Raw genomic sequence first — 22,496 nt, forward strand, 5'->3', positions numbered from 1 at the left:
TCTGTGCACTTAGAGAGAAAGGTTTGTGTTTTATAGAAAAATGGTAAATTCTGAAGGGCATCAGATATCACCATTTGTTTCCTTTAAAACAGAGATGAAAAAAAAAATAGGACAAAGCCCTCAGTCTGTAGGCACTGACTTTTTTTTGTTCTGGTTCATATTTGGGAAAGGGGAGAAAAACCACACTTCGTAGTCGGATATTTTGAAGATATGAGATATCTTGAAGCAGAATGAGAGGTCGTCTGTGTTTCCAGCCCATTTCTGCCACTCTATTCTGAGTTAAATATTTGAAAATGGCCAAAAATGTTGAGTCTCTGACTTGCTTTAAAAGCCTCAAACTTGGAGGTCTGTTCTTGTTTCATTAATTTCCCCTTAAATAGCAATGCCTAATTATGAGATGTATTAGAGCTTTATATAAAAGGGGAAAAAATCTGATGGGAACAAATCAAATGTTCTTTTCACTTCATAGGCCTTCTCGGGGCTACTTTTGAACTGGAATAACAATAATGACAATTAAAACAAAACAAAAGGCTCTGATTTCAGGGATCTTTTCTAGCCACAAGAGCTGGGCAAATTGGAGTTGAAAGGACCTTTCCAATTAACGTGTCGTCTTCTGCTCATGTGTGGGACAATATGCTGAATAGCCAATTAATTACAGTTGTTTCAGCCTGTGTGGCTGTAGGTCAGATCATAGGCATGGCTTATGCCTCTTGGTACTTTTTTCTTCTCTAATTGCATAATGAGAAAATAAATGCTCTAGTGACAGCAGTTGGGAAGTGGGTTGGTATCCAAGCATCCAAGCATACAGCTGCAGCACTGCGCTCATCTGGGGAGGGTGTTGGCACCATGCATCCTTGTCTCTCCTCCTGGTTGGCAGCTGGAAGCAAGGGGGTACAGAGAAAATTTCCTTTTTTTTTTTTTTTTTTTTTTGTTGTTGTTTAAGAAAATCCATTCATGACCACTTAATATTTTTGAGCTTATTTTATTGTTAACTTTGTGATGCTTGAATGGATGCAGCCTCCATATTGCCTTATTTGCAACCTCAAGAATAGGTGAGCGTTGGTAAGGTTGGAGGTACAGGGTTCATTTCGACCCATTTTGTCTTGAGTTTGTATGCAAAACATAAAATAACATGAATGAAGGTGATAACAGAGTAGGTTGAATAGTCAAAAGCCTTGTGTCTTTCTAACACTTTTTCAGAATCTATAGTCATCCCAAATCGTGCAGGAGCCCCAAACAAAAGACTATTAATCCTTAGGTCCGTACTGCCTGCCCTGTCTGGCCCACAGGCTGTCTCAGGAGACTCCCTTGGCTTTTCCCTTCTTGCAGTGTGGCTGTCTGCAAGGTCAGCACTTTGTTCTGCTGGATGCTGACTGCTCTGTTCACTTGGCTATAAACTGCATTTTGCGCCCACAGAGCTGAAATCTGTGCACCTTATGCACTTCCAGCTTTGAGCAGCTAAAAAGTGGGTTTGAAAAAATGCAGTTCTGAGATCAAATTTTTTGTTTTTTTTTCCTAACTTTATCTAGTGTGTAATATTCTCCTTTACCCTTCCAACTTTGAGGAAAGTGTGCAGTCAGTGACAGATGGCCGATTAGGTAGAAAATGTGTGCATGAGCCGTATTAATAGAAATGTATGTGGCTGAACCACATCAGTGCTAACCTCACTTGTTGTGATCCTGAGAGAGGCTGATAACGCTCGTTATGAAACGCTGCAATGACAAATGAGCCATTGGGTTTTTATAGTCAACGTTTTCATTTAAATGCTGCTTGTTGTGGGGCATTTTGGCCTCAGAAATCCAGGTGCTCTTTGAAGTGGTTCTTTGTAGTCAGCAACCTGAAAATGCTGGGTGGTGGAGATGAGCAAACATCTATGTAGATGCAGTACTTTAATATCAGGATATCAATAATGCTTCTAATTAACTCAGTGTAAGGTGTGGTGATAGGCTGTTCCTTGATGAGGTGTTGGGGTTTGTTTAGGAGATGGAGGCAGGAGAAGTATGGTGAGGGATAATGGCCTCATGTTGTACCAGAGGAGGTTCGGGTTGGCTGTTAGGAACAATTCCTTCTCCAGAAGTGATTCTGCACTGACACAGCTGCCCAGGGAGTGGTGGGGTCACCTGGAGGTGTCCCAGAGCCGTGGGGATGTGGCACTGAGGGACGTGGGCAGTGGGCACGGTAGGATTGGGTTGGAGTTGGACTTTGTGATCTTCTTTTGCATGCACAGAAGCATAAACTTCTGTGATATGAAGTCCTCTCCTTCGTTGCAATGCCAGGGTAAAGGACTTGCTGGGCATGAGCTTAGAGCAGGTTCTGTGGTTGAACTGGAAGAAAAATGGTTGTTGGGAGATGCTTTTCATCTTAATTTTGTCCTTTGTGTGGGGCAAGGTTAGAGGATAGCAGAAGGTGGGCCCTTATGAACCTGATGGTGTTCAACAGGGCAAGGTACAAGGTTTTGCACTTGGGTTGAGCTAATCTCTGATATGTATACAAACTAGGAGAAGAAATCATTGAGAATAATCCTGCTGAGAAGCATTGGTTGATGAAAAACTGAACGTGAGCCAGCAGTGTGCACTTGCAGCCTGGAAGGCCAATGGTATCCTGGGCTCCATCAGAAGTGGAGTGGCCAGCAGGGACAGGGAGCTGATTGTCCCCCTCTACTCTGCTCTTGTGAGGCCCCATCTGGAGTACTGTGTCAGGTCTGCAGCCCCCAGGACAAGAAAGACAGGGAGCTGTTGGAGAGGGTCCAGAGGAGAGCCACGAAGATGATCAGAGGGCTGGAGCACCTCTTCTGTGAGGAAAGGCTGAAGGAACTGGGCTTGTTAAGCTTGGAAAACAGAAGGCTGCAAGAAGACCTCATTGCAGCCCTCCAGTATTTAAAGGGAGTTTATAAACATGAAGGAAATCAACTTTTTACACAGATAGATAGAGATAGGAACTAAAGATTGGATGTCAGGGGAATGCTTTTTTACTGAGAGAGTGGCTGGTACAGGCTGCCCAGAGAGGTCGTGGATGCCCCATCTCTGCAGATATTTAAGGCCAGGTAGGATGGGGCCCTGAGCAACTTGATCTAGTACTTGATTTAGTGGTTGGCAACCCTGCCTGTGGCAGAGGGGTTGGAACTTCAGGATCCTGGGGGTCTCTTCCAACCCAAGCCATTCTGTGATTCTGTGACAGCAGTGCACACCTATAGCGTGCTTTGCTGAGCACTGGAAGGCATAGTGAAGGGGATATTTAAAGCTGCTCTGATCAATGGCTGCAGCAAGTAGGTGGTTTGCCAAATGTTGGTTTCTGTGGTGCTGGTGGAGGTCTTGCAATCGCTTCTGGACAGTTTTAGTTCCTTTTGTTTAGTATGTGAGGAGCTGTTATGTTATGTTAATGTGATGGAAGAATCTAGAATTTCCCAAAGTCCTAAGCAATAAGCAATATTCTCTCTTCTGCATGCAATGGAAAGGTGGGGTAAAGAGCTCAGGAGCAGTTCTGCCTCCATAAAACCATATTGCAACAAATGAAGTGCCTCTCAAATACAAAATAAATAGGTATGTATTGATGTCATCCACTGTTAAGTTAATAAAAGATGGCTGCTGCTTAAAACCCATTTCATTTTCTTATATCTGCACCTTCTAAATAGCTGTGGTTTCAATTTCAATTTATTTTGTTGACTTCAAGAAAAAATTGTTTATTTGGACATTAAAAATTGAATTGTCAGTTCCATTATCTTCCTCCTGCACTTCAATTTCAGACTTATCTGCATCAATGAGAAAGTGTTGCAGGAGATTCTTTTTTTTTTTAATTGAAAAAGATCTATTATTTCTTGCAAAACCTATGAAGAAAGTTGCACAGTTACTAATAATCTGGCGTTTCCCCAGTGTATGGTTTTTGCTTGCTTTGAGTATTTGCAATTAGAAGTCTCCATCTCAATGGGATAATTAAAAAATAATTTACCACTTGGAAGGAATGGGTCTCTTTGGGCAATCTGCACTGCTATTGGTTAATTATTACTAATTTTTGGTTATTTGATACTGTTCTTCCTGACCTGACATCTGCATAATGTAGAGGCTAATGAGAACAGAAATTAAGCCTGATAGTCAGCATATCCCCTGCTCAATTGGAGAGGGTAAGGTGGAAGGAGATTAAAAATAAAATAGTTCAAGTAGGAGTTCAGCAGTGCTGGAGATTTTGTACAGAATTTTTATAGAGATATATAGGTAGAAAGGGAGGCACACAGAGGCAGCACCTCACTAGCTTTTTGTTGTACCAGCTAAAAGATGTGGTGTTGGAGGAGCTGCTGGGGAAGGAAGTCAGTTTGATGGGGAGTCTGGGGGCAAACAAGCAGAGTTTGGGGCCCAGGAGATAAAGCACAGCGAGCTGAGGTTCTGGTGGCCACTGGGTGATCCTTCCTGCTGCCGAGGACATGGAGGTGCAGTTGTCTTGGTGTCTTTAAAAGGAACTTTTCTGCCTGGAAACTGGTGTGAAACTTTCTGGTATTTGATTTCTGCATTATTATTATTATTATTATTTTATCTAATAAGATTCTTTAAAGGCCCATGGGAACATGCAGACCAATGGCATAGAGTGCCTGCACAGAATAGTTTGATGTAAAAAAAAAAAAAAAAAAAAAAGGCAAATAGAAGTAGATGACAAGATCACTGTGGGAGATATTAATTTTGTGTTTGCTGTTGGTCTTGCAGCTCTTGCACAGTGGTAAAAGGTTGTTCTGTGGAGCTGAGCCCAGGTTATTCCAGTCAGCTGCAACCATGGGCGCACTCACTTGGGTGCAGAGGCTGCCTCCTGCATTTTGGAGGTGGCTTTTCCATGTATCTGTGACCTTCAGTGATCCAGAAAGCATTATTGCTCTTTTAAATATGCTCCACTTTGCCTTTGTTGACTTGAGAAGAATAAAATCATGTTACACTGTGAGTTTTTCTTAATGAGAAAATTGATATCTCCCAACTGAGGGAATTATTATGATAAATAGGCAAAATCTGCTTCCATCTCAAAAACAAAACGTTTTTTTCTCTTTGGGAGCCGCATAGCTCACAAAATATGACGACAGATGCAAACAAACAAGTTAAAAAACCCATACAATAAGATCACAACAGAACTTTAAAAAAGGGGGAGTGCAGAATATAAAATGAAGCCATCTGTCTGCACTACAAAGCATTCATTCCCTTTGAGTGTGTAATTATGGACCTGGATTTTCTGTTGCTGGATTTATGTATGAAATTGTCCCTAAGAAGAACAGTTGATTCCATATAACGTTAAAGTAACTTAAGTGGTGCTACTGCAGATTTGCTGGGGTGCTGGCACAGAGCTGTTCCCCATGGCCACGTTTGTGTTAGCTGACCTGGTGCCTCGGCAGTTAAAAAAAGATAATTCTCTTTTGTGCTTTATCAATAAAAGAATTTGTCATGCTGGAGCTATGCTTTTTGAGACCTAGGTAGATTCTCACTCCTGCTTCTTAAGGTGACTCATGGCTAGTTCATGGTAATTACTACCATTAAATAAAATGGGAGGAGCTGGATGGTATTCTTAAAGGGAGGAAACTGAGCAAATTTCAGTTTTTGACCCAGAATTCTGGAACCCAACTTAATCTATTTTTAGGTAAAATACTAGCATTTCAAATAACGTGCCTAAGTGTATGTGAATCATCCACATTAGCTATGCTTGAGGTCTTTCAGGCTCTTGTTTCGCTTGGTCATAAATTACTTTAAAAAAAAAAAAAAGAAAGAAAAAAAAGCAGCATGAAGACATAGAGTTATAATAGAACAGAGTTGGGTTGTTCTGACCTGTACCACAGCTGGGTTTACAGCCCTGTCCTAAAGACAGGGCACTGGTGCTGGGGAATTTCTCACTGCTCTGGGTAAATCACTTTATTGCTTCTGTAGTTTCATTCTACTTAGAAGTGAGGCTTGTAAAAAGAAATTCAGCATAAAATAGAGTCTTCTCACGTAAAGATAGGACAGCTTGCACCTCTTGGTATTGACTGGGGTGGTGTCAAGTATGAAAGTAGTGCTGGGTTGCATCTTGGCACTGTCCCTGTTCTCCCCGGGTAGCTTTGCCATTTGTTACAGATACACACTGTAATCACTGAAAACTTGGGAAGGGTCTCATTTTCGAGCTCTCCCCAGTAGTGTCCAGCTTTAACATGTGTGTGCTGCCTTGCAGAGATGGACATTGCTGGCCGTCTGCCCTCTTTCTTTCTCTGGACCGTCGCGTTGTGTTGGGTGGCATCTGCTCTTCGGCGTTCCTTCAGCCTCCAGTAGCAGATGCTTGTTTTAAAAACAAGTGTTAATACATTAGTATGCAATGCTCAGAGCAGCAATTTGAGAACACAGTTAATGTAATTTTCCTGTTCTGTAACACTTGTTTTCCTTGTATGCAAACTCTGCTGGAGGAGCTGTGACAATCCTTTCAGTCCAAGTTTGTGCATTGCTTTTGTGGTGGCTGCAAGGGCTGGTACCAGCATGGGCTCTAACAGGACTGGCATTGGGGTGCTGGGGCAGAGCTCGTGCTGGTTCTGAGGAAGATGAGAACCTGTTTCCATCACTGTGGTATCACTGAAGTCAGGAAGCATTTCCCTGACTTTGTTATATTCTTGACAGTCTCTTCTGGTTGGATTTAGTGGGTTCGATCAGTCTTTTCCAAGAAAACACAGGGTTCCTCACATCCTGAATTTAGGTTTTTGTATTAATTTAGTGATCTGCCTTCTGCAAGGTGAAAAGTGGGCACCCCTTGTGAATCGGGCTGGGAGTAGCTCCCTGACATCAGGAATGCTGGACCTTGGTTCTGGAGCATCCCTGTGGGCTGTGCTCATGGCTGTGCGGCTCATGTGGGACATGCGTGGGTACTCACGCTTCAGGGTAGCAGCTCTGGCTGCTTGTAGATGCTCCCAGCCTTCTTCAGGAACAATGTGTATTGAGCAGTGTGGAAGCATTGTGTTGGACTGTACTGATCCTAAGCCCAAGATTCAGGGTCATCTTGAAATTGATATTGTCAGTGTTATTACACTTCTGCTAGCAGACAAACAATTGTATGCAAATACAACCTATTATGTCTACATGCATTAAGACTTTCTCTGCACCAATGCTTTCCTTAGTTATTTTGCATTCCTTGTTTCCATTTCTTGAAGTCCATTGTTTTAATGGCATTTCATTCACTTCCAGAGTTTCAAGATATTTTCTTTCTGACACATTTGCCTGTGGCGTTTGCGTATGCAGGGCTGTTGTATTTACATGATGCTGTCTTTTCCTCACTAAAAAAAAAACAACCCACATTTTTTAGGAAATACATGTAATAAATTAGAGCTGTAGGTGCATATTCAGCCTTACAAACTGTTAGGGAAAAAAAAAACCCAAACACAACGTTTTAATACAGTCTGATTTCTAAGCTGATATGCAATAGACCTGGGCTCCATAAATGGATGTGTATCTTAGAAATGGTCACTGAAGATGGCTGAAAAACTGCTGGGCATAGAGGTGCAGCTTTACTTTATGTTGATCTTAAAGAAGGTTACGTGAACTCAAAACAGAACCCACCTCCTCCTTCCCTGCACCCTCCCCAGCCTGTGCAGCAGTCTGTGCAGGTCAGGCCGGTCCTTCCTTTCCTGGTGCCCGTGGGTTTTTAGGCTCGAGCCGAGTGGTGGTGAGCACAAAAGGCTCTTTATTCCTCACAGGGTTGGAAGAAGAGCAGGCAGATGCAGGTCCCAGTCTCTGAGCTTGTAGAGTGACAAGAAGGATGCTGTTACCAAGGAAAGAGAGCATCGTCTCATTTCCACAGGCCAATAGCTTTCAGCTGCTGCTAACCAGGGCCTGATCTCAGCAGGCCATGTAAATGTTGGCATACAGAGGATTATTTGCTTTTGCAATGTTAGTTGGCTCTGATCTTTTAGTTAATTTGCCATTTCGCATTATATCGTAGAGAATTACAGAAACTTAAACCTCTGTAAGTAGACAGGTCGTATTTTATACATGTGCCTCTACTAGTAGTATCCAGGTGACATCAGTTGTGGAGTTCATTGCCTGAAATTCGTAACGACACAAGTGCTCTCACTGTTTGGCTGAGCTTTATTTCTTTGTGCTGTATTTTGCTGTTCCTTCACAACCAGTTTATGCAAGATGTCTGTTGACATACTGAGAATTAAACAGCAGTGTCATCACCGGCCTGCCTGAGGAGAGGGGTGCAGTTTGCATTTCAGCATAGTATCATGATACAGTTAAATCAATATTGCAAACTCAGTTCGAAAAGAAGTTGTATTAAAAAAAAAAACAAACAAAAAACATCCTCGGCTCTGTGCATCACTGCTCAGCAGCAACTAGAAACAGCAGTGTGTTATCAGTGTTGTGTTTGTCCTAAAACCAAGCCATAGCATCATCCCAGGCACTCTGAGGGAAATGCACTCTGTCCCACCTGAAACCAAGATGTGGAGCAGTGGGTGTTCTCCCTGCTGGGACAAGTGCCTCCAGACAGTGACTGTGCTGAAAACCTTCTGCGTGGTGTTTGCAGCTCTCACTCAGGAGAAGTTCTTAGGGGATTCCCCGTCTTCCAGGGACATCTCAAGTTTTACCTTTAACTACATCAAAGTGAAGTCAAATATGTATAAACCTGTCCTACTACACTGCATGGCAAATTGAAGGTATGAAAGTAAACTTTGTAACAACTTGCTGAATCTTAGTTGTAGAGAAATTAAAAGAACAAAAAATCCATGCGTAGAAATTAGTTTTTGCATTTCTTCCCTTCATTTCTAATTTTTTCAGCTAATTTCTTTGAATTGGGGACCTCGTCGAAAAGAGTTTAGTCGTTGTGAATCCAAGTTCTTTGGTTTTGGAGATGCGTTTTATGTAAATAATTCATTGAATCTCTGACTAGAATGTTGTAAATGCCACTGAGAAAAAAACAGTGGTAGAAAGCCATTGTTTTTCTAAACGCCTGCCAGTGCGGATGTGTGTCGGACTCCGGGTACAGACATCCTGTGCAGTTCAGAGCTCTTTGATGTGAGCCTTCAAGGATAAGAGATTAACCTCTTTCCTTTGGAGACAAAGAGTTCTTGCTTTTTGTCTTTGTGTAAGGCCGTATTCTGTAGTCATCAAAGTCTGTGGAAACCACCCTATTTGTTTCAATGGGAATTGAATGAGGAGCGTGATTTCTGTGGTCCTGCATTTCAGAAAACAACAACTGAACAGAAACTGTGCAGTGAAGTAATAATTGCATCCAGATGAGTTTTTCTCTGAGCGCTCATGGAGCAGCTGGTGGGTACGGATTGATCTGACCAAATTCAGCTCCACTTGTTTCTGTACATGGGAAAATCGGATGCAATCTGGAAGCAATTAACACGAAGCCAGCAGCCACCCCAAGCGGTCCTTTTTAAGTGACTCACAAATAACAGGGCTAGGAATTCCTCCGTGTGCAAGGGCCGTCACCCACAGCACGCTGTGGAAGGTGGTTTTTATTAGCAACGTGACTTCTATTTTTTTTTTTATATTCACTTTTTGTGTGTACCGTGGTGTAGGTGTTGTACAGTGCTGGTTGCTTTCCTGTTGCTCTGTGTATCACGTCCCTGTGTGCGTGATGCACATATTGCAGCCCTCAGGGCACAAATCTCTTCCTACCTGTAGGTGAGGTCTGGCAGTGGGTTTGTGCTGCTGTGATCCCTTCCCACACACAGCAGTGCAGGCTGGGCATCATCGCTCCTGCTTCTGCTGGAGGATGGCAACAGGAAGAAAAGACACTGTGCTACCTCATCCTACTGTGATCCTGTGTCTAAAAATGGACCGTAAGCATATCTCAGCAATTTCAGTGAAATTATTTGTAGTGTTTTGAGCAGGGAAGATATGAAGGCGGTATCCCTGTGTCTTTTTACCATGAGTTTGTGTTGAACTGCTGAGCTGTTACTGCTTTAACCACAGATCCTGTGAAAATAGGTGCAAAAAAAAAAAGGTTAAAAAGTTTTGACATTGATTTATTTATCTTTTACAGAGAGCGTACGTGGAAATGGAAACATTCAGAGAATCATAGAATCTTTTGAGTTGGAAGGGACCTTTAAAGGTCATCTAGACTGCCTGTAGTGCACAGGGACACCCACAGCTCCATCAGTGCTCAGAGTCCCGTTCAGCCTGACCTTGGCTGTCTGCAAGGATGGGGCATCCATTACCTCTCTGGGCAACCTGTGCCACTGCCTCACTGTCCTTAGTGTAAAAAAAAACTTCTTCCCTGTATCCAACCTTTGAAACCGTTTCTCCTTGTTGTGTCTCAACAAACCCTGCTAAAGAGTCTGTTCCTTCTTTCTTACAGCCCGTTCAGATACTGACAGCCACTCTCAGGTCTCCCAGAGCCTTCCCTTCCCTTCTCCAGGCTGCACAGCCCAGCTCTCAGCCTGTCCTCACAGGGAGGTGCTCCATCCCTGGGCTCATTTTTACGACCCTCCTCTGCACACTCTCCAACAGGTCCACATCTGTCCTGAGCACTCTCCATCTGGACGCAGTGCTCCAGGTGAGGTCTCACAGCACAGAGCAGAGGGGCAGATCCCCTCCCTCACCCTGCTGGCCACACTTCTTTAGATGCAGCCCAGATGTGGTTGGCTCTCTGGGCTGCGAGGGCACAGTGCTGGTTCGTGTCCAGCTGCCGTTCTTAGGTATGCTTTTGAAAATAGCTGTAGTACATGGAGGACATTTCTTAAGGTGAAGAAGGAATTTAAGAAAAGTGCACTGATGGAAAACCAGCAAGATGTAATTTACTTCAAGCTTCTAAAAGAGAGAAACAAAATTAACATTTTGAAATTTTATTATGACTAGCTGAGCTGTAACATAATGGAGTAAATCTCCCAGTATTATGTAATAAAATTAGTCAAAAGATGACAAAAGCATAAAGAATGCACTAATGAAAAAGCCTTGCAGGACTCGTATTTAAATTGGATTGTGCCAGATTGATTTATGCGAGCGTGTAAGTACAATCAGCTCAAAACATTTGTGGGAGCAGTGACATTATCCTTGTGGCTGCTCTCTCTTCCTTTCTGTATGTTTTTTGAAGGACTGGAAGTACAGTGCTTAGTCTAAGAGCATTGTCAATTAGAGATTACTGGGAACGGATAAATTCTTGTGTAGTCTGAGGATATACTTAGGAACAAGCAAAAAAAGCTATGTATGACTGTAACGTGGGGAGTGGTGGGATGGCTTAGCTGGGATGCACATGAAGCCATCAGCAGAAAACTCCTCTCTGGAGCAGCATCAGTGTATTTCAGAGCAGGCATCCCCTGGCGTGGCTGAGATTGCAGGCCAGAGCTCTGCATGTGCTGTTATTTCCAAAAACCAAACGCAGACAGAGCCTCTTTCCTTGCAGCATTGTGCCTGTGTACCCTGCTGTCACTGCAGTGCCTGCAAGCAGGGCGAGTGCCGGCAGCTGCTCTTTATACTTAAAATGTTATAAAGAAGAGTATTTAATTTGTAGCTGTGACAAATGAGTGGAAGCAGCCTTATCAAGTTCCATGCCAGCTCCCTGGCTTTTCTCCTGTCTTTCTTTCTGTTCCCCCTATCTGCTGGTAGAGATACCGGTTGGTGCTGCATCAGGAAGTTGCTTTCAGCTGCAGCGTGCAAGTGTTGTCAGTGCTGGAGTATTGCAAGACACCAGGGCCAGCTCCTGCTGTTGTGTTTTACCATCATGAGACTGAACTGTCTGCAAGCTGTTTTAAACAGCAGAAAAGTGCATCTGTGTTGGAGCTGCTCTGTAATGCAAGTTATAAAGTAGCAACATTCAGCGGGAGAGAGTAAAGTGTGAAAATAGAAGAACTGACAACATCTTTTATAAAGTAGGATCAGTTGTGTTGAAGAAAGATGTAGATGTTGTACTGAGGGATGTGGGTTAGTGGGGGAATATTGGTGGTAGGTGGATGATTGGATGGGATGATCTAGGAGGTCTTTTCCAACCTTGGTGATTCTGTGTATTTAAACAAGGGAGAAGTAGGGATGTAGTCTGACCAGCCATAATGCTGACTGCTTGGGCAGCAGTTGGATGCCATAGGACACGCCAAGTGCTCAGATGATGCCCACTCTCAGAATCCTCCTGGCTCGCTTGGACTGCAGCCCTGTGTTGGGGTGTGGATATTTCTGCTACGGAGAGCACCCAGCCTTCCCCATGACACACTGAGATAACACTCAGTCCACGTGTTCCACCCACACGTGCAGTTTGTCCACGAATCACGGCTGTCTGGGTGCATGCAGTTTGAATTGAGGTGGTCTCTCATACTCTTGTTTTTCCCCATATAGGCATTTCTCTGTGTAATTTATCTACCCACAGCTGACTGTTAAACATGAGAACAAGGTTTTTGCTGTCTTTTGAGAGTGTGTCATGTGATGTTTCCTTTTCTGAATGAAGATCCTGGTATCTTCTTCTGGCGCTTGATTTCATCAGATAATCTTGCATTTCTGTGGATAAAAATGCTCCTGTGGGAATTTTTATTAGGTGTGACAATTATGTTTGCAAACCACGTTACAGCTAAATGGCCAGCTTTTCACAAATGCTCATTGTCAGATGAAACCCACCTCATTTATGTCAGTAGTAAACCCTTCATTAATACCCAGAGTTGCATGGCTAAGGCAGCACGTGAACACTTCTCAAAACCATGCACTCGGAAGGTGACTGTCTGCTTTCAGGACTGACAGGATAACAAGCTCATTGATGCTGCTGCAATGCTACGATCTGGCCATTTGCATAATATGAGTCAGGAACTTGCTTTACAATCCATGAACGAGCCTTTCGGATAGTAGCTTCGGACACAAATGAAATTTGTGAATGCTTCTGAAGTAAATTACTGGGTTTGAGTGCATTTTGTTATGTATCGGGAAATGAAAATTATACTCGGAGACCCAAGCCCAAAAGCAGAGTGTAATTTGGCATTTGTGCATAAGGTTTCTGAGCAAGGATGGTGGGGGGGACCGCTGAAACAATTCCGTATGTATTTGTGCACGTAATAGGTGAAGTTGGTTATTCAGCAGTTGCACTGTAAATACAGCAGGTTGGCTAATGAGGTGGCTATAAAGGCAAAATGTTGTAGTTAATGAGTGCATTGAGATAAGCCTATTTTTCGTGTGTATATAACTAAGCATATTGGAGACGCACTGCTTGGTTTGTAGCTGTAAGAAGCTCTGCTTGCTGTGCTTGCTCAGCAGTTGCCAGGGCTTTCGGTGTGGCTGCTGTGCTGGCCTTTGGGTGAAAGCATGAGGTGAAGTGCAGGTGGGACCAGCGGGATCTCGGCTCTTCCCTGCACAGCACCGTGCAGCCGGGTGTGGGGCTGGGCTGTGCCAAGGCTGCGTGGCACACAGGCAGAAGGAGGGCACCTCTGGGGGATGCCGGAGGGATAGGAACCTGCTGTGGAGCTTGGCTTGCAGAGAGTTTTCTGCCTCTTTCATGTGTGACGATAATTAAGCGGTCCGTTTTTATTTAACTCCTTGCAAATAAGGTTGTAATTAGGCAATAAGTTATGCAACGGGAGGTGGAGCGTCAGCAAATGTCTGCCGCTCGCAGGAGCTTAGGACAAAAACGCTTATTGTAAAATTGGTGTTAAAGCAAATAGGAGGTGGTGTCGGAAAAGGGGACAGATCCTGTAAGTGGAAATGGAGATTGAATTAATTTTCTTAGTGTTACGCTGAGCTGAAAAAATGTGAAGTCAAATATGTATCCCTTTTAATGTGGTTGCTGTGCCATCACCGCAAATGAAAAAAAAAAGCGCCTGTAACCAGATAAGAAGATGCTATCAGACACTTTTAATTTTAATTAAGTTTTAACCGATTGGAGGAATAGATATTTAAAGAATTAATTAAAATATATAAGAGATTTAAATATAGGAAATGAGTTAATTGTGCTATCAAGGAGAATCTGTGCTTTGCAAGCTGTTTTGTGATGCCGAAACAGCATCTTTGTGTGGATGATAGGAGCTGGTGGGGAAGCCCAAAGCTGGTGAAAACCTGCAGTGGTAAAAGTAACCGCTGGGCTCCTTGTGTCCCTGGGTGCCAAACAGGTGGTTTCGGTTTCAGGTTGGGTGGGTGGCACAGTACTCAAATACTTGAGATAGTTGGGTGCCATTTGATTGCATTACAGCAATTCCGTATCTCACAAGAGGGATTTTTGAGGACGCTAAAATATCTCAAATGCTGAGGTCTTCGATAACCTTTGTAATTTGTACCTCTCTTGATAACCTTGCGCCGCTGACTTTGTTTTGTTTTCACAATTGCAGAACATATGAAGCTGCTGCTGGAGTTCCTCAAGGATCAAATCATGCCTTATTCAATATTTTCATTAGCAGCCTTTGCATAAGATTTAGAAGCATGCTAAATAAATTTACCAGCTCTGAGGCTGAGAGGCCTTGGCCGGGCGGGGGAGGACTGGATTATTACGTGCTAAGAAATACTTTCTTCTGTCATTAATTGCTTTCAGAAGAACTCTGTGCACCTAAGGAGAGTTGATGTCAATTTATTCTATAAACTCAGGCTCATCATAATCGTAGAATCACAGAACAGCCTGGGTTGAAAAGGACCACAATGATCATCTAGTTTCAACCCCCCCTGCTATGTGCAGGGTCGCCAACCAGCAGCCCAGGCTGCCCATCATCAGTTGGGAGCAGCAAAGAAAGCAGGTGTTTGTGTTTGGGAAATGGAGCTGGGTCTGTGGTGCAGGAGGGGGCTGCCATGAGCAGTCGGTAGGCTGGAAGGAGCTGGCCTTCTGGGCCTCGCAGCAGTGAAGCCTGCGCTTGGCGGAGCGTGGTGGTGGAGGAACTTGCTTTAAGCAATTGGTTTGAAAGGAAAAAGCAAAGCTTCCAGAGGAGAAGTCTTTTAAAAGCAGAGGTAATGTATAGGCAGAGCTGTCTTCCTTGAAGATATACGGCTCTCGGTGGCTGCACGGCCACGCCGGGCTTCCTGAGTCACCTCTGAGTAGGTGCCAGCCTGTCAGTGAGCTCCACTAAAATAAACCTTTCTCCCGCTCCCTGCCTGCTAGCAGCCCTTTGAGAGAGAATTGCCTTTACAGTGTCCGAGGGTGTCTGCAGGGCTTTTATTCCCTGATTTTGAATGAGTTTTTAAATGAGCAGAGGGGAGGTGAAAAATGTTGGCCCTTTTAATACTGTCGCTTAATGATCTGAGCCCCTGTTCGTGGAGAGATGGTTTATCTTGAGCTGTTCTTTCCTCTTCTTACCCGTTTTCCAGGGGAGTATCTCCTATTGTGTTAAGCCAATAACCCTTTTTGGATAGGTCAGCATATGGTATTAATGAGCTTTTGTACCCTGGTTATAAATGTCACCCACGTCTCTTGGAGAAGTGGGGAATAGAAAATATTGCCTGGATTTGTTCTGTCATTACTTTTAGCAGTAGATGTGTGAAGCAGCTGACCTTCTGATAGGAAAAAGAACCCACTGATTAATCAGAGCCTTTTAGCTTTTGTCGTTTAAAATACAATCCCAGAGACCCAAGGATGCGGTGCTTGTCTTCAAAAGCACCAACTTCAGGAAAACCTAAGAAATGAAGTTGCTATGAGATAGGTGTGTCCGTAATGAGAGAAGTTTGCAGGAAACTTGCAAGTAGAAGCTGAGAACTTCAATCTTTTTTTGTGAAACTACAGTACGTGCAGGCAGTGTTCAGCTTGGATGAAGCTCGGCCACAGCAAAACAGTGTGAGCTGTGTCTGACAGCAGAACCAGTGCTGCTGGACATGTCAGTGGCGCAGGCTGGGCTGGCATTGGGACTGGCCAGTACATTAGACCTGGTGTAGCATGTCTTAGTCCCTGTGGATGACAGGTATAGGATGATGTGTTGCATAGCCTGGACAGCAAACTAGTAGGAATGGTACCTGAGTTTTACAGAGGTGGGATGACTGTGAGTCCCAAGGGCTTTTGTTCTGACTTGTTGTGTCTGGACTGTAGACCGTTGCAGCAGTGCTGGCTGGAGAAGTTCTTGCTATTTTGTTTCCTCCAGCAGTAGCCACTTCATTGCAACATTACTACAGGTGAGATGAGGTAGCCCCCCTGCTGTCACCTCTATTTCTTTTCAGACCCACATATCTTGGCAAGCAAGAGGTTGAACATCTGCAGTTTTGCTTAATCAAACAGCCCCATAATGCTGCAAGCAAAGAACAAGGGGTAGCTGAATGCAGTTGAGGTAGCTTAATAAATTAGTATTAGTGTTGTAATTTGCATTGTCTTTACTTTTGAATTTCAACTATTTAGCAAAAATTACTTGGAAGGGCCATTAATTTTAGCATAGGATTGATGATGCTATATGTAGGAGAACATCTGGCTACGAGCTTGTACCTTTATTTTAAAGGAAAGCATTTGATGATATATAGAAGATCTCTAAGATCATCCAGTCCAACCTTCCACCATATTTAATGTGAAGACAAATATAAACCATTGATAAACTTTTCTCTTTCAAGGAAAAAAGGAGAAGTAGAAGATGGAGTCTTGATAATTTTTCCCATTTGTGCTATGCCTGTGCATAACGTGCTTTGGAGAGCACTGTTAAATGGAAAAGTATTGCAGGCTTTGCAGAGTGAAACAGACTGGCTGATCTGCTCTTCCTTGCCTTTCACTATTTTATAGCTGTTTTCATGCCTTTAGTATCTTACGTTCCTGTGGAATACTGCCATGATTCCTTTTGTTGCTGCTGTAGTTCAGCTAAGAATTACTGACAAGTTGTAAGGTTATGAGATTGCATGTTCTGAGGTTGCCAGGACTTCTAAAAAATAATCAGTGAAGAAACAGTATTGTGAAAAAGCCTTAAAACCTTTTTCATTTTCTGAACCTGAAGCAATCTTCAAGAGATTCTGGAGTTTCTCACTCGAGTTGAGTACGGAAGTTGGTCTCCACAGTGAGCAGAAGGGATTTGGTTTTTTTCCTCTTTTTTATTTCCTGCCAGTTTTATTCTAACGTGACATACCTGCAATTGCCATCATTACCTTTCACCATACACAGAGTGTTTTTTTTCTAAGCGAGTGCAATGGTTACACCTGCAAAACTGTCAGTTCAACAGCAAACCCCCAGCACTCTGCAGTTTTCAGGCAACCTGCACGCTCAGCACATGGTCACATATCCCAGGTATTAAGTAACAAGCAATTCTTGGAGAAATTATTGAAATAGGCAAATCTGGGTCAGCCCAGAGGAGAGGAGGAGGGGACTGGCACCATGCTTCTTGCTGCTGCACATGTCCTGCACGCTGAGTGGGCAATGCTTGCACTGTGAAGTTGGACCATTTGCTTACACCGCATCATTTGGATGCATAATGCCCCCAGATAATCTTATTGCTCCTCTTAATTTTTCTGTGAATGGATAGAAATAAAGAAAAATAAGTTGGCCTTCTGTCTCAGCAGCGTTTGAAGGTCCTTGGAGGAGCAGAGGAGCACCCTCGTCTGCCTGTTCTCACTGCTGTTTGGATCGTGGTCCTCATAACACAGCCTGGATCCGCTCAGCCTAATGGCAAATGGCAGGGAGAACAGCACCGTCTTTTATTGCTTTTTGGGGGAGAGCTGCAGTAAACTTCAGTAATCCCTCATTTGATGCTGGAGGATAAATGTAACGTGGCTCTCAGGCAGACTTTGTATTCTTTTATGCTCCTTCTGCTTGCTTTGAGGTTTAGGAGGCCCGCTGATTTGCACCTTTGCAGTTCTTGTCCCTGTTATTGCATTTTTTTCAAGGAAACAGGAGGTGTGGCTGTCTACTGGCCAGGGCTCGCAGAGGTGGCAGCATTCCTGGTGGAGACATGCTTCCCCATCCCTATGGGCAAGTTAGCGGGCTGCTAAGCATGCCAACAAATGCCTTGGTGGGACTCCAGTTCCCAGCAGTGCCTGGCATGGCCATTCTCATCCCTTCAGGAATGCAGATGAGGGAGCGAGAGGCAGCAATGGAGCTCAGGAAGCAGCCTGGCAACGGTGTGAGCAAGGAAGCTGCTACTGAGAGGAGGCATCTTTATGTGCCATAGTGGCTGTGCACAGCACCTTGAGCAGCCTGGGGAGGGCTTATGCCCTGCCCCTTGTGCCAGGGGACCTGAGTGTTCCGAGGCACTGGCTGCTCCTGTGTTCCCATGCTGATGGCATACGTTTTGTTCATCATCTCTTATTTTCCACTGAAATGGTTGCATCAGCTAGTTGCTGCAGATGTATTATCCAGACTAGGCTTTTCTGGATTGATGCTTCACTTGTAGCCTTTCAAAGTGCTGAATGTGTTTAAATTGGTTTGGGGATATTATATAAAAGGATAAAGTTAGTCTTCAGTAGCATGAAGAGAAGCAACAATAGGTAATTTTTTTTATTTTTTTATTTTTTAATTTAAAACCCAGCAGTATTTAATATGACAGAGAGCAGCATGAAGGAGAAAAGCAGAACAAAACAATCACTTCCCTGTCAAAAACGTGCAGACTGGGGCAGCTCCTATTCAATGAAGACAGTGTTGGTTGCTCCTGAGCCCTCAGCAACTGGAAAGCCTGGGATTAGAGCAGCTTGCATCCTTTGATTTTGTACTGGATCATGGGATTGCAGTCTCTTTGATAGATTCCTTTGGAGGATTTTTTGGAGCATGGGTTTTTTGGGGAGTCTGTTGAACAATGAGGTGGGTTTCTCACCTTGCAGGGCCACCAGCTCCATGCTGCATTTGTGTTAAACAAACCTGTGCTTCCCAAAGCAGTGGGATGCTTCTCAGTGGGATGCAGAACATGGTCCTCAAACCAGCTCCCTTCCAGCAGCCTCAAGTTCTTTGGGGAGTCAGAGGTATTCTTGCATGGGGCCTTTTGTCAATATAGCTGGATTCATGAGGATTCTTTTTTTCTTTTTCTTTTTCTTTTTTTTTCCTATCAGTAAGTCAAGTTACCTACCTGCAATTTACTGTAGTATGTTTTTTTTCCCTGATTAGCATCTTAGTTTAATGGATCTTCTTCCTTTCCCTTTCCTCCTCTTGGTAGCATCCTAAAAGCTAAATTGGCAAACCATTTTTTTTTTTGTTTTAATACTTAATGACTGAAAAGATAGAAGTGCTTTTTAAAAAAAAGTCAGTTGGTTGATACACAAGGAGATGTTGACAAACTGTGCTGTTCAGACAGTTCTTTACTTCTATGTAGAATGGGTATCAGAATCTATCAGGAGGCCTGGAGGAAGAAAAGGCCTTCAAGGAAACGTGTGTGTGATAGCTAGGATTGGGTATGAATTCAAATAGACTAAAGGTTAACATTTCTTGTGCAGCTGAAGCTGGGCATTACTTCACAACACCCATACTTGAAAGCTGTGCCACTTGTTTTGGGGGGATTATTTAAGCCTAGCATAAGGAAGTGATAGACCTCATGGTTTGGGAGAGTCGCTGTTGGTAGTTTTGTTGGAGGATGCAGTGGGCTCCTCTCAGTGCCTTGGTCTGTGCTGAGGGATGTGGGGAGCAGCTCAGCCCCAGCTGCTGCTGGGTCCTCTGGCCAGACAGCCATGGGAGACCTGAGGGCTTACCGTGTAGATACGTCTTCAGCAACCAAGTGGCTGTTCATATTTTTGGCGTCATTCAGTTCTGAGAAGTAGAAATACTACTTTGTGATCTTAAACCTCTGCCTAAGAATTCGTAGAGGCAGCGCAGCGTTGTGAGTGGCTTCTTAGGAATATCTGATTTTTATCATTGTTGTTTTTTTTTTTTTTTTTTTTTTTTCCCCTCAGCATCGTGTGTTTGTAAGCTTGAGTAACAGCTGGTGATTTCCAGGGTTAATATGTTGGGATGTGCCTTCCTTGGATTGAACAGCAATCTCTTAAAGGAGACTTTCACCTGTTCCACTGTATATGAACAAGTGCAATTAGCAGTGAAGGTTTTTATATGCAAATTGAATGGTTGTGTTTACTGAGCAAATTCTCTTAATGAGCCTAGTTTAAAAAGAAAGGGTTAAAAAAGAAAAGAGAAATATAAAGGAAGAAAATCTTACATGCTGTTTCAGCCTTGGTGGTGCCCAACCTTCCTGACCCATCGAGATACCAGCATGAACTCCCTTGTAGCCAAACCCCACTCAGTAGATAGCTGAGCAGGACCAGGGAATACAGATTCTTTGTGTCCTGGGCTGTAGGTTGTTCCTGCTATGCTGTTACCACATCGGGGGGAAATGAAAAGGTTATTAGTAGACAGGATTGGTAACGTCCATTAAGGTGCTGCGACAGTGAAATTAATGCTTTTCAGACATTAGGCACAGAGGCTCAGCGTGGTTAGCTAATGTCCTAAAATTGTGTTTACTCACAGGGTTAGCACTTACCCAGGATTTGGCTTTCTCTCTGTTAATGAGCTCCTGTTCCCTATGGGCAGTCAAGTACCCGTCAGGTTTCAGAAATAAGCGTCCTCAGTGCTTATTTGTGAAGATCATTGAAACCAGGTAAACAAACCGCAACCAAATGGAGATTCTGCAGGTGTCCACACTGCTGTGTGCTGCTCAAACTTCAGGAAACAAAATAAGCTGTTTGGAGTTGGTTTCGTACTGGAGGAGTCCAGTGCAAATAACTTCTGTTGTTAATTAACATGAGGGATGAGCGTGTGCTACAGGCTGTCTAAAAGATGAAGAAGGTGCTGCATGTACAAATGGAGTAAGAGTAACAAAGTGGCTTCCTAAATCCTCTTCCTTATCCCAACAGCTGCATTCCTGGGTAGAAGGTTTCACTTTTTGAAATGTTATTTGATTGCTTTCCTGTTGAATCTGTGGAAAAACAACAGTTTGAAGCCTGAAAAGCATTGTTATAAGAGCTGGGAAAGTGAAGTTTGTGGGGTGCTAGTTTACCTTTGCTCACCACCCCAAGTATGCATGCACTGATGTGCTGTAAGTGTTAAACTGAAATTGTCAAACAGTTCACTTTGATGTCCAATTAAACTGAAAGACTGAGAGTGAAATTATTTATGCCAGTTAAGAAAATCAAGTCAACCAAAACAAAACAATAAAAACACATTAAAAAAACACTCCTAAGCAGAAGGAATCCCCACCCCCCAGCAAACACCTGCTTTCACATGGAAGTCTAGTTGCCAGATGGGCATTCATCAGAGACAAAGCCCAACAGAGGAAAGGGTATTTCATGAATAGGGTGCGTATTTCTGATCTTATAGATCCTTGATAATACTCAGTTTAAATGAAAAGGTGGAGTTATGCATAATACATGCATAATTTAATCCCGTAAACGATGCTCCCGTACTTACTGATGTAAGACCAAGGGCAGCCCCTTGGTTTGAACAGCAGACTCTCCATAGCTGTGGCTATAGATAGGCTCTGCTTAAGTCCTGCAGGGGTGAGCACTGGGCTCTGACCTGCTCCTTGGTTTGGGGACTTAAGAGGGCTGCTCAGGACAGAGCATCAGCCTCTATGGATGCTATCAGCCCACTTCAACAAGTCAGATTATTTAATTAGCCCTATTAAGACACTTCTATTTTTATAACTTATTTATGAGTGCTCTTGCTAAGCTGAAAGGTCTGGATTCAGGTTTCAAAAAGTGTTTTCAGCTCTTGGTGGTGTTAGCAGTCTTGGGAGGTTTTATACCACGACTCTGTTGCATTTTCATCCTAAGCAAAAGCAGAGGTAGCAACAAGTGATGGAAATCTACTGACACGCTGGTCCTGAAATCTTGTTCTTTGGGCCTCAGAGGTAGCTTCTGACAAACCTTTGCTTAGAGATGTGTGTGGAGTGGTAGGATGCTGCAGCACTGCACTGATGGTCAGCTGCTGCTCGTTGCCATCTTCTCCTTGGAAGGGGAATGGAGTTGCTGGCTGCTTGCACCTTGGACAGGGGACAATCCCAGGAGCTGCTAGAGGACAGTTATTTGGCTTAACATCCGTATTGTTGAAGTGCTTTGGTTGCCACACTGGGTATGAACGTTCCCCAGTAATCATTAAAGTTGCAGGAAAACGAGCATCCTGATGGATGCTGGTAGAGGTTGCTTTGAACTAGGTGCTGTGCAGCTGTTTTACTGAGATATATTTTGTTTTTGTCTACATTTTTACAAGGATCAGGAAACAATCTGGTGATTTACTATTGAGAATAAATCCAGTGTACATGTTCACCAAAAAAAGATTATGTGTCCAGACTGATACGCAGTTATATCTTCAGAGGGCTTGAAACAGCTCTAATTTGATTGTTAGAGGAAAGCTCCTTCAGCATCCTCCAAATTAAATTCATTTGCAAAGACAAAATAGACTTCAAAGCATAAAATTTTCCTGTCTGGTTTCAGTCAATCATCTTTCTTTCTGATGAACCACTTCTGGATGGAAGAAACTCCCCAGATACGGAGTCAGTAGACACTTTGTAAAAATTGCAGTTGTGGTAAGCACTGGCTTGTGGCTTGAAGCTTGTTGTTGCGGTGACACTTAGGAAACAGTTAATTAAACAAAGCTCATTCCCAAGGTGATCCTGAAGCACTATGTGGTTAACGTGCCTCTGTGGATTTGAAAATAAGGTTAAGCTGTTTTGAAAGCGGAGGACATCCGAGCGAGTGATGGCTCCATCCAAAACCAAAAGTAATCTGGTTTGGAGAAGTAGA

General features: G+C 43.4%; 1 protein-coding gene across 10 annotated transcripts in view; it reads left to right on the forward strand.

Moving 5' to 3' along the window:
- The window catches only part of MACROD2 (mono-ADP ribosylhydrolase 2), an 837,243-nt gene that overhangs the window by 68,950 nt on the left and 745,797 nt on the right, over positions 1 to 22,496 (forward strand). The window lies entirely within an intron of this gene.

Source organism: Meleagris gallopavo, chromosome 2 (assembly GCF_905368555.1).
Source record: "Meleagris gallopavo chromosome 2, MGAL_WU_HG_1.1, whole genome shotgun sequence".
Classification (NCBI taxonomy): domain Eukaryota; kingdom Metazoa; phylum Chordata; class Aves; order Galliformes; family Phasianidae; genus Meleagris; species Meleagris gallopavo.